The following is a 10,219-nucleotide window of genomic DNA, read 5'->3' on the forward strand; positions in this document are numbered from 1 at the left end:
TTGTTTTTTTATTTACTATTTTTCAGGGCAGAGGCAGCTCTAATGGCTTCCATTTGGCCTTTCCCACCACAATAGCCCTCACCCTACTGCTCAGGGAGCCACTGTGGGGATTCTGCCAGCTACTAAGTATGTCTATGCCAATTATGCATTCTGGCACTGGAGAAATGACCACAGGATGAGTACAGGGACCCACTGGACCCACTGTAAGTCAGACCTGAACTAAAACTCCAGTAATTACCTGATCTCCATAAGTCCCTACTCTAACTGGAGGACCATAATGATGTTTTGGGTCCCCTAGAATCAATGTCAGCTAAGAGCCAGTGTCCAGTACTCCCCCGAAGGTCTAATTATTCCCCTTTCCCTAATGCACAGTTACCCTAGCCCAGAGGTATCTTTGGGGAAAGATGGGAGAAAGAGTAACAGTATAAATTGTCCGTAGTGTAGTGGGGTCCTTCTTCAATGGGACCTGGCCTCCCCTTCATTCAAGTAGTTCTGGGTCTGTAAACCAGCTCAAGTCTGGAAATTGCTTGAGAGACCATGACTCTCTATTTCTTTTTGAGACAGAATTTCGCTCTTGTTGCCCAGGCTGGAGGGCAAAGGCACAATCTCAGGCTCACCAAAACCTCTGCCTCCCAGGTTCAAGCGATTCTCCTGCCTCAGCCTCCCAAGTAGCTGGGATTACAGGCATGTGCCACCACGCCTGGCTAATTTTGTATTTTTAGGAGGGATGGAGTTTCTACATGTTGGTCAGGCTGATTTCGAACTCCCAACTTCAGGTTATCCGCTTGCCTTGGCCTCCCAAAGTGCTGAGATTATAGGCGAGAGCCACCATACCTGGCTGATTCTCTGTTTTACAATTCAAATTAGTCTTTTGTCCACTCAACCTGGAAGTTTTCTATTTATACAAATTAAGTAAGAATGCAGTAAGTGCTGGGCATGGTGGCTCACACCTGTAACCTCAGCACTTTGGGAGGCCAAGGCAGCAGATCACATGAGGTCAGGAGTTTGAAACCAGCCTGGCAACATGGCAAAACGCTGTCTCTACTAAAAATTAAAAAAATTGGGCCAGGGACAGTGGCTCATGCCTGTAATCCCAGCACCTTGGGAAGTCGAGGCAGGTGGATCATCTGAGGTCAGGAGTTTGAGACCAACCTGGCCAACATGGCAAAACCCCGTCTCTACCAAAAATACAAAAAATTAGCTGGGCATGGTGGCGGGTGCCTATAATCCCAGCTATTTGGGAGGCCAAGGCAGAAGAATTGCTTGAACCTGGGCGGTGTAGCTTGCAGTGAGCCAAGATTGTGCCATTGTACTCCAGCCTGGGTGACAAGAGTGAAACTCCATCTAAAAAAAAAAAATTGGGCTGGGCGCAGTGGCTCGTGCCTGTAATCACAGCACTTTGGGGGGCTGAGGCGGGTGAATCACTTGAGGCCAGGAATTCGAGACCAGGCTGGACAACATGGTAAAACCCCGTCTCTACTAAAAATACAAAAACTAGCTGGACATGGTGGCATGGGCCTGTAGTCCCAGCTACTCGGGAGGCTGAGGCAGGAAAATTGCTTGAACCTGGGAGGCAGAGGTTTCAGTGAGCCGAGACTGCACCACTGCACTCCAGCCTGAGCGACAGAGCAAGACTCCCTATCAAAAGAAAAAAATATTAACTGGACATGGTGGCACATGCCTGTAATCCCAGCTACTTGGGAGGCTGAGGCGGGAGAATCACTTGAACCCGGAAGGGGGAGGTTGCAGTAACCTGAGATCACGCCACTGCACTCCAACCTGGGCAACAGAGCAAGACTCTGTCTCAAAAGAAAAAAAAAAAAGAGTTCAGTAAGCTTTCTACCAATGAGTCAGACTATTCCGATTGCTGCTTTGCCTCTGCTGTCCATTACAGTAACTACGTCTGCTTTGCCTTTGATGGTTGAGTGTTGCCACTTGGCTCCTGCCACCTCAGGATTTAATTATTCCCACTGCATTTAAGTTTTCCAATTGAGTGAGTGTGGTTCCCACCATACGATCTGACATACAGAGAGGAGCAATCACAGAGCTCTTCAAGGACACGGGTGCTCCCTTCACAAATCTGTTTCACAAGGTTATACCCTATGGTGAAGGATCTGTCTTCTGGACCCTTCCATTAGGGATGAGCAGGTCTAAAGTAACTAATCCACTCTAGTGTTCCAACTTCCCTAAGCCTTTGGATCCCTTCCTCTACATTAAACCAAGGGAGATTGGAATGCTACTAAAAATACAAAAAGGCGGGCCTGATGATGTGCGTCTGTAATTGCAGCTGCTAGGGAGGCTGAGGCATGAGAATCTCTTGAACCTGAGAGGCAGAGGCTGCAGTGAGTGGAGGTCACATCACTGCACTCCAGCCTGGGCAAAAGAATGAAGATCCTCTCAAAAACAAACAAACAAACAAAAGCCAGGCATGGTGGCTCACGCCTGTAATCCCTGCACTTTGGGAGGCCAAGGTGGGTGGATCACCTGAGGTCAGGAGTTTGAGACGAGCCTGGCCAACATGAGGATACCCTGAATCTACTAAAAATACAAAAAATTAGCTGGGCGTGGTGGTGCATGCCTGTAACTCAGCTACTCAGGAGGCTGAGGCAGAAGAATCATTTGATTCCGCTAGGAGGCGGAGATTGTAGGTGAGCCGAGATTGCGCCACTGCACTCTAACCTGGGAAACAAGAGGAAAACTCAGTCTCAAAAATAAACAAACAAACAAACAAACACAGAATAAACATGTGATCCAGCAATTCCTCTTCGGGGTATAGACCCAAAAGAATTGAAACCAGGAACTTGAATAGATATTTGTACACCCACGTTCATAGTATCATAGCAGCATTACTTGCAACAGCCAAAAAGTAGAAACAATTCATATGTCCATCAAAGGACAAATGGATAAACCAAATGAATGGATGTCTATACAGTGGAATTATTATTTGGTCATAAAAAGGAATGAAGTACTGAAACATGCCATAGCATGAATGAACTTTGAACACATTATGCCAAGTGAAATAAACCAGACTCAAAAGGACAAATATTGTACAATACTACTTATATGAGGCACTTAGCATAGTCAAATTCTGGCTAGGCACGGTGGCTCACACCTGGAATCCCAGCACTCTGGGAAGCCAAGCTGGGCGGATCACTTGAGGTCACAAGTTTGAGACCAGCCTGGACAACATGGCGAAACCCCGCCTTTACTAAAAATACAAAAATTTGCTGGGCGTGGTGGCACACGCCAGTAGTCCTACTACTCTGGAGTAGCTACTCTGGAGGCTGAAATGGGAGAATTGCTGGAACCCAGGAGGCGGAGGTTGCAGTGAGCCAAGATTGCACCACTGCACTCTAGCCTGGGTGACAGAGCGAGACTCTGTCTCAAAAAAAAATCTAAAAATGGTAAACTTTATGTAATGTCTATTTTATCACAATAAAAAATTAAAAGTTAATTTAAAATGAAATAGTTTAAAAGGAAAGATATTGAAGAGTAAGATTTTGAATGTGCCTGTGATATCCCTGGCACTGAGCTGGGAGGTGGTCACTGGTTCAGGGAGCTTACATGCTAATAAGCCAACAGTGTGCATGCCAGTGTCCACACCATGCCTGGTAGAGCAGAAGTGCTCATAAATGTAATTATTATTTGATAACCCTCAGCTCAATTTTGAAAGTAAGCAGGATTCTTGAGGCCGAGATGGGCGGATCACGAGGTCAGGAGATCGAGACCATCCTGGCTAACACGGTGAAACCCCGTCTCTACTAAAAAATACAAAAAGCTAGTTGGGCGAGGTGGCGGGCGCCTGTAGTCCCAGTTACTCGGGAGGCTGAGGCAGGAGAATGGCGTAAACCCGAGAGGCGGAGCTTGCAGTGAGCTGAGATCCGGCCACTGCACTCCAGCCTGGGCGACAGAGTGAGACTCCGTCTCAAAAAAAAAAAAAAAAAAGAAAAAGAAAGTAAGCAGGATTCCAAATTAATCCACCTTGGAGAAGTCTTATGACATGATGGTGACATTCTGTGTCCCAGTAAAGAATCTGTTTTTGGCTGGGCTCGGTGGCTTATACCTGTAATCCCAGGACTTTGGGAGGCTGAGGCAGGTGGATCACCTGAGGTTAGGAGTTCGAGACCAGCTTGGACAACATGGTGAAACCCCGTCTCTACTAAAAATACAAAAATTAGGCGGGTGTGGTGGTGAGGGCCTGTAGTCCCAGTTATTCAAGAGGCTGAGGCAGGAGAATCGATTGAACCCAGGAGATGGAGGTTGCAGTAGGCCAAGATGGTGCCACTGCACTCCAGCCTGGGTGACGGAGTGAGACTCTGTCTCAGAAAAAACAAAAATAATCTTTCTCAGGCCGGCTGTAGTGGCTCACGCCTATAATCCCAGCACTTTGGGAGGCTGAGGTGGGCGGATCGCTTGAGTTCAAGATCAGCCTGGCCAACACAGTGAAACCCCATCTTTACTAGCTGGGCATGGTGTCTGTGCCACCGTGCTTCTCAGGGAGGCTGAGGGCAGTCGCTTGAACCAAGTGGAGGTTGCAATGAGCAGAGATCAGCGCCCTGCCTCTAGCTTGGGCAAAGTGAGACTTTGTCAAAAATTGGCCAGGCGCCAGTGGGCTCAAGCCTGTAATCCCAGCTGGGGAGGCTAAGAGGCGGGCAGATCTGAGATCAAGATCAAGACCATCCCTGACTAACAGGGTGAAACCCGTCTCTAAAAAATACAAAAAAAACCATGGCTGAGGTGGCGGGCGCCTGTAGTCCCAGCTACTCGGGGAGGCTGAGGCAGAATAGCATAAACCGGAGGCCGAGGAGCTGCAGTGAGCTGAGATCCGGCCACTGCGCCTCCAGCCTGGGCAACAAACTGAGACTCTGTCTCAAAAAAAAAAAATTCTGTTTTTTGTATAATAGACCTTAAACTGAAATCTTATTGTAAATTCCTCAAATTGTTGTACCCCAATCAATATGCTTAACCTTTGGGACACTAAATAGGTGCTGATTTTTTTTTTTTAAGATTAACTGACGTGCACCTGTAGTCCTAGCTACTCTGGAGGCTGAGGTTGGAGGATCCCTTGAGCCCAGGAGTTCCAGGCTACAGTGAGTTATGATTGCACCATTGTACTCTACCCTGAGCAGTGAAGTGAGACCCTGTCTCTAAAAAAAAAGAAAAAAAGCCAGGCGTGGTGGCTCACGCCTGTAATCCCAGCACTTTGGGAGGCCAAGGTGGGTGGATCACGAGGTCAGGAGATCAAAACCATCTTGGCTAACATGATGAAACTCTGTCTATACTAAAAATACAAAAAATTAGGGCATGGTGGCACGCACCTGTAGTCCCAGCTACTTGGGAGGCTGAGGCAGGAGAATCGCTTGAACCTGGGAGGCGGAGGTTGCAGTGAACCGAGATCGCGCCATTGCACTCCAGCCTGGGCGACAGAAACAGACTCTGTCTCAAAAAAAAAAAATGCTGGGCACGGTGGCGCACGCCTGTAATCCCAGCACTTTGGGAGGCCAAGGCAGGCGGATCACCTGAGGTCGGGAGTTTGAGACCTGCCTGACCAACATGGAGAAACCCTGTCTCTACTAAATAAACAAAATTAGCCGGGCATGGTGGTGCATGCCTGTAATCCCAGCTACTCAGGAGGCTAAGGCAGGAGAATCCCGTGAATCCGGGAGGCAGAGGTTTTGGTGAGCCAATATCACGCCACTGCACTCCCGCCTGGGCAAGAGCGAAACTCCACCTCAAAAAAAAAAAAAAAAAAAGGAAAAAGAAAAAAGAGGACAATTCTGGTATGAGGCCCACGCCCTTGTTTTAAACTTTCCTGTAGGCCGGGCACGGTGGCTCAAGCCTGTAATCCTAGGACTTTGGGAGGCCGAGGCGGGCGGATCACACGGTCAGGAGTTTGAGACCAGCCTGACCAATATGGTGAAACCCCATCTCTACTAAAAATACAAAAAAAAAAAAAATTAGCTGGGCGTGGTGGCGCACGCCTGTAATCCCAGCAGCTACTCCGGAAGCCGAGGCAGGAGAATTGCTTGAACCTGGGAGGCAGAGGTTGCAGTGAGCCGAGATCGTGCCAGTGCACTGCAGCCTGGGTGACAGATGGAGACTCCGTCTTAAAAAAAAAACAAAAAAACCAATAACAACAACAAAAAAACCTTTCCTGTAAAAACTTTTGTCCTTAGGATAGACTCAGGAACATGCCCAACTCTGTTGGTGTGTCTTCCCGGGTCAATTCTCACATTTGCCTTCCAATAAGCCTTTATCAAATTATTTCTGTCTCATCAGCCTTTATTTTAGTAGCATAATGGTCACCATCACAGATAGGTAGACTGAGGCCCAGAGAGAGCCTTAACAAAGTAATGAAGTTCCTACGACAAGGGAGGTAGCACTGACTGGGCTCTGAGTTCTGTAAGGTGAGTGGCTAGTGTCAGTGGAAGGTTTTTTGTTGTTGTTGTTGTTGTTTTGAGACAGAGTCACGTAAGCCAGAGTACAGTGGCCTGATCACGGCTCACTGCAGCCTTGAACTCCTGGACTCAAGCCATCCACCCGCCTTGGCCTCCCAAAATGCTGGAATTACAGTCATGAGCCACCACAACCGGCCTTGCCTTTTGCTTTGGTTGCAGTGGTGGACCCTGGGTGAGGGTAGGGCTGCGATGGGGTGGTGGAGGAGGTGATACACCTGACTACTGCATCTAGATTCATCCTAGTCTTTTTTTTTTGCACCAACTGGCAGAATTTCCTTTCTCTCTCTGCCTCCTTTTCTGATTCACTCTCCATCTGTTAGTGGCTTCTGGCTTCTGAGAATGTGGATGCAGAAGGGTGGGGTAAGCTGTGGGGGGTGGGGAAGTAGATACAAAAATACAGGCAGTCCTTAATAGGCTTTTAAATATTTTTTTTGAGTGCTGTCTAGGCACCAAGCAATGTTCTAGGAGCTGGGGGAATCCTACTATGAATAAAATCGACTTTGTCCCTGCTCTCACAGAGGTTCCATTGCGGTGTATATATGTATGGAGGGGAGGGGAGGGGACTGTGGATACAGACGGGGGCAAGATATGTCAGGAATGGGTAAGGACTATAAAGGAGGTAGGAGTGTCTGGGGAGAAGGCACAACTTGAGACAAGGAGACAGGGAAGACCAGGCTGAGGAGCTGGGACCTGGGAGATGCAAAGGAGGCAGCTGAAGATCCAGAGGAAGAGGGTGCCCGGCCTGGCAAAACAGTACGGGGAAAGGCTGTGAAATCCATGTGTTGGAGGAACTTTAGGAAGGCCAGTGTGGCTGGACTAGAGAGACAGAAAGAAGGCAAGTCAAGGTCAGGCATGGTGGCTCACATCTGTAATCCCAGCACTTTGGGAGGCTGAGGTGGAGTTTGAGACCAATCTGGCCAACGTGGTGAAACCCCATCTCTACTAAAAATACAAAAATTAGCCAGGTGTGGTGGTACGTGCCTGTAGTCCCAGCTACTTGGGAGAATGAGGTGGGAGAATCACTTTAACTTTGGAGGCAGAAGTTGCAGTGAGCTGAGATTGTGCCACTGCACTCCAGCCTGGGCGACAGAGTAAGACTCTCTCTCAAAAAAAAAGGAAGTCAAGAGGTCAAGAGAGGATCCCAGTGCCAGGTCCTATAGACCATGACGGGGAGTTCACTAGCAAATTTTTTTAAAGGGGATAGGAGGCCACTAGAAGAATTAAGACTGAAGATTCAAAGGCAGCAAGACAGGAAGCAGGGAGACCAATTAGGAGGCCCTGGCTGTGACAGAGGCAGATGATGATGATCTTAGACCAGCAGGGGTTAGAGAAGAGGTGATATTCTAGGGGTCTTTGGGAGGTGACTGAGAGATGAGGGCAACATTCCCTGAGGTGGGGGACATCAGGACAGAAGCAGGTTTGCTGATGACATCTAAGAGGGGCGGGGAAAGAAACGAATTCAGCTGTGGGCATGTAGAGTATGGAGAGTCGGTGGACAGCCAGAGACACTGTTCCAGGCTGGAGGAGAGACCAGATGATGCTTGAAGTTTTTGTCTTTTAAAAAATCAGTTGCCGGGAGTGGTGGCTCATGCCTGTAATCCCAGCACTTTGGGAGGCTGAGGCGGGTGGAACACCTGAGGTTAGGAGTTTGAGACCAGCCTGGCCAACACGGTGAAACGACGTCGCTGCTAAAAATACAAAAATTAGCCAGATGTGGTGGCGGGGACCTGTAATCCCAGCTACTTCGGGGGCTAAGGCAGGAGAATTGCTTGAACTCGGGAGGCAGAGGTTGCAGTGAGCCAAGATGGCACCATTGTACTCCAGCCTGAGTGACAAGAGTCAGACTCCGTCTCAAAAAAAAAAAATCAGTTATAGGCCAGGAACAGTGGCTCATGCCTGCAATCCCAGCACTTTGGGAGACCAAGGCAGGTGGGTCACCTAAGGTCATGAGTTTGGGGCCAGCCTGGCCAACATAGTGAAACCCCATCTCTACTAAAAATACAAAAATTAGTCAGGCATGGCAGCGCATGCCTGTAATCCTCCCTACTTAGGAGGCTGAGGCAGGAGAAACCCTTGAACTTAGAAGGTAGAGGTTGCAGTGAGCTGAGATTATGGGGCCACTGCACTCCAGCCTGGCAACAAAGCGAAACGCCATCTCAAAAAAAAAAAATCAGTTATCATCCAGGCATGGTGGCCCACGACTATAATCCCAGTACTTTGGGAGGCCAAGGTGGGTGGATCACTTGAGCTCAGGAATTTGAGACCAGCCCTGGTAACATGGTGAAACCCCAGCTCTATGAAAAACACAAAAAGTAGGGCGTGGTTGCGCAAGCCTATAGTCCCAGCTACTCGGGAGGTCAAGGTTGGAGGATCACTTGTGCCCAGGAGAAGACTCTAACCCCCAAAATAACTAAATAAAAATAAATGGCCAGGCGCGGTGGCTCACACCTGTAATGCCAGAACTTTGGGAGGCCGAGGAAGGCGGATCATGAGGTCAAGAGATCGAGACCATCCTGGCCAACACGGTGAAACCCCGTCTCTACTAAAAATACAAAAAATTAACCAGGCATGGTGGCACGCGCCTGTAGTCCCAGCTACTCGGGAGGCTGAGGCAGGAGAATCACTTCAATCTGGGAGGCAGAGGTTGCAGTGAGCCGAGATCGCACCACTGCACTCCAGCCTTGCGACAGACTGAGACTCCGTCTCCAGAAATAAAAATAAATAAATACATACATAAACAAACGATTATGGTGGCTCACACCTGTAATCCCAGCACTTTTGGAGGTCAAGGCAGGAGGATTGCTTGAGTCCAGGAGTTAGAGACCAGCGTGGGCAACATGGTAAAACCCCATGTCTACTAAAAATATAAAAATTAGCCAGGCATGGTGGTTCCTGCTTGTGGTCCCAGCTACTCCAGGGGCTGAGGCAGGAAGATTGCTTGAGCACAGGAGGCTGGGGCTGCAGTGAGCCGAGATCCCACCACTGCACTCAGCCTGGGAGATCAAGCAAGGCCTGTCTCAAAAAAAAAAAAAAAACATGCAAGAAAAAAGAAAGAAACCTACTTAGTAGGGTTTCTGTGAGGATTATACGAGACAGAAACATCTTCACCAAGCCATAGACCATAGAAAGGTCTTTTTGTCTGTTTATTTTTTGAGACAGAATCTCACTCTGTTGCCCAGGCTGGAGTGCAATGGCCTGATCTCAGCTCACTGCAACCTCCACCTCCCGGGTTCAAGTGATTCTCCTGGCTCAGCCTCCTGAGTAGCTGGGACTAGAGGCGCATGCCACCACGCCCAGCTAATTTCTGTATTTTTAGTAGAGACGGGGTTTCACCATGTTATCCAGGCTGGTCTCAAACTTCTGGTCTCAAGTGATCCGCCTGCCTTGACTTCCGAAAGTGCTGGGGTTACAGGCGTGAGCCACTGCATCTGGCCATAGAAAGGTCTTACTACGGCTGGGCGCGGTGGCTCACGCCTGTAATCCCAGCACTTTGGGAGGCCTAGGCGGGTGGATCACGAGGTCAGATATCGAGACCAACCTGGCCAACATGGTGAAATCCTCTTTACTAAAATACAAAAAAAAAAAAAAAAAAAAAAAAGCCGGGCGTGGTGTCGCGTGCCTCTAGTGCCAGCTATTCGGGAGGCTGAGGCCGGAGAATTACTTGAACCCAGGAGGCGGAAGTTCCAGTGAGCCGAGATCGCGCCACTGCACTCCAGCCTGGCCAAAGAACGAGACTCCTTCTCAAAAAAAAAAAAAAGAAA

This window comes from Papio anubis, chromosome 1, assembly GCF_008728515.1.
Source record: "Papio anubis isolate 15944 chromosome 1, Panubis1.0, whole genome shotgun sequence".
Taxonomy (NCBI): domain Eukaryota; kingdom Metazoa; phylum Chordata; class Mammalia; order Primates; family Cercopithecidae; genus Papio; species Papio anubis.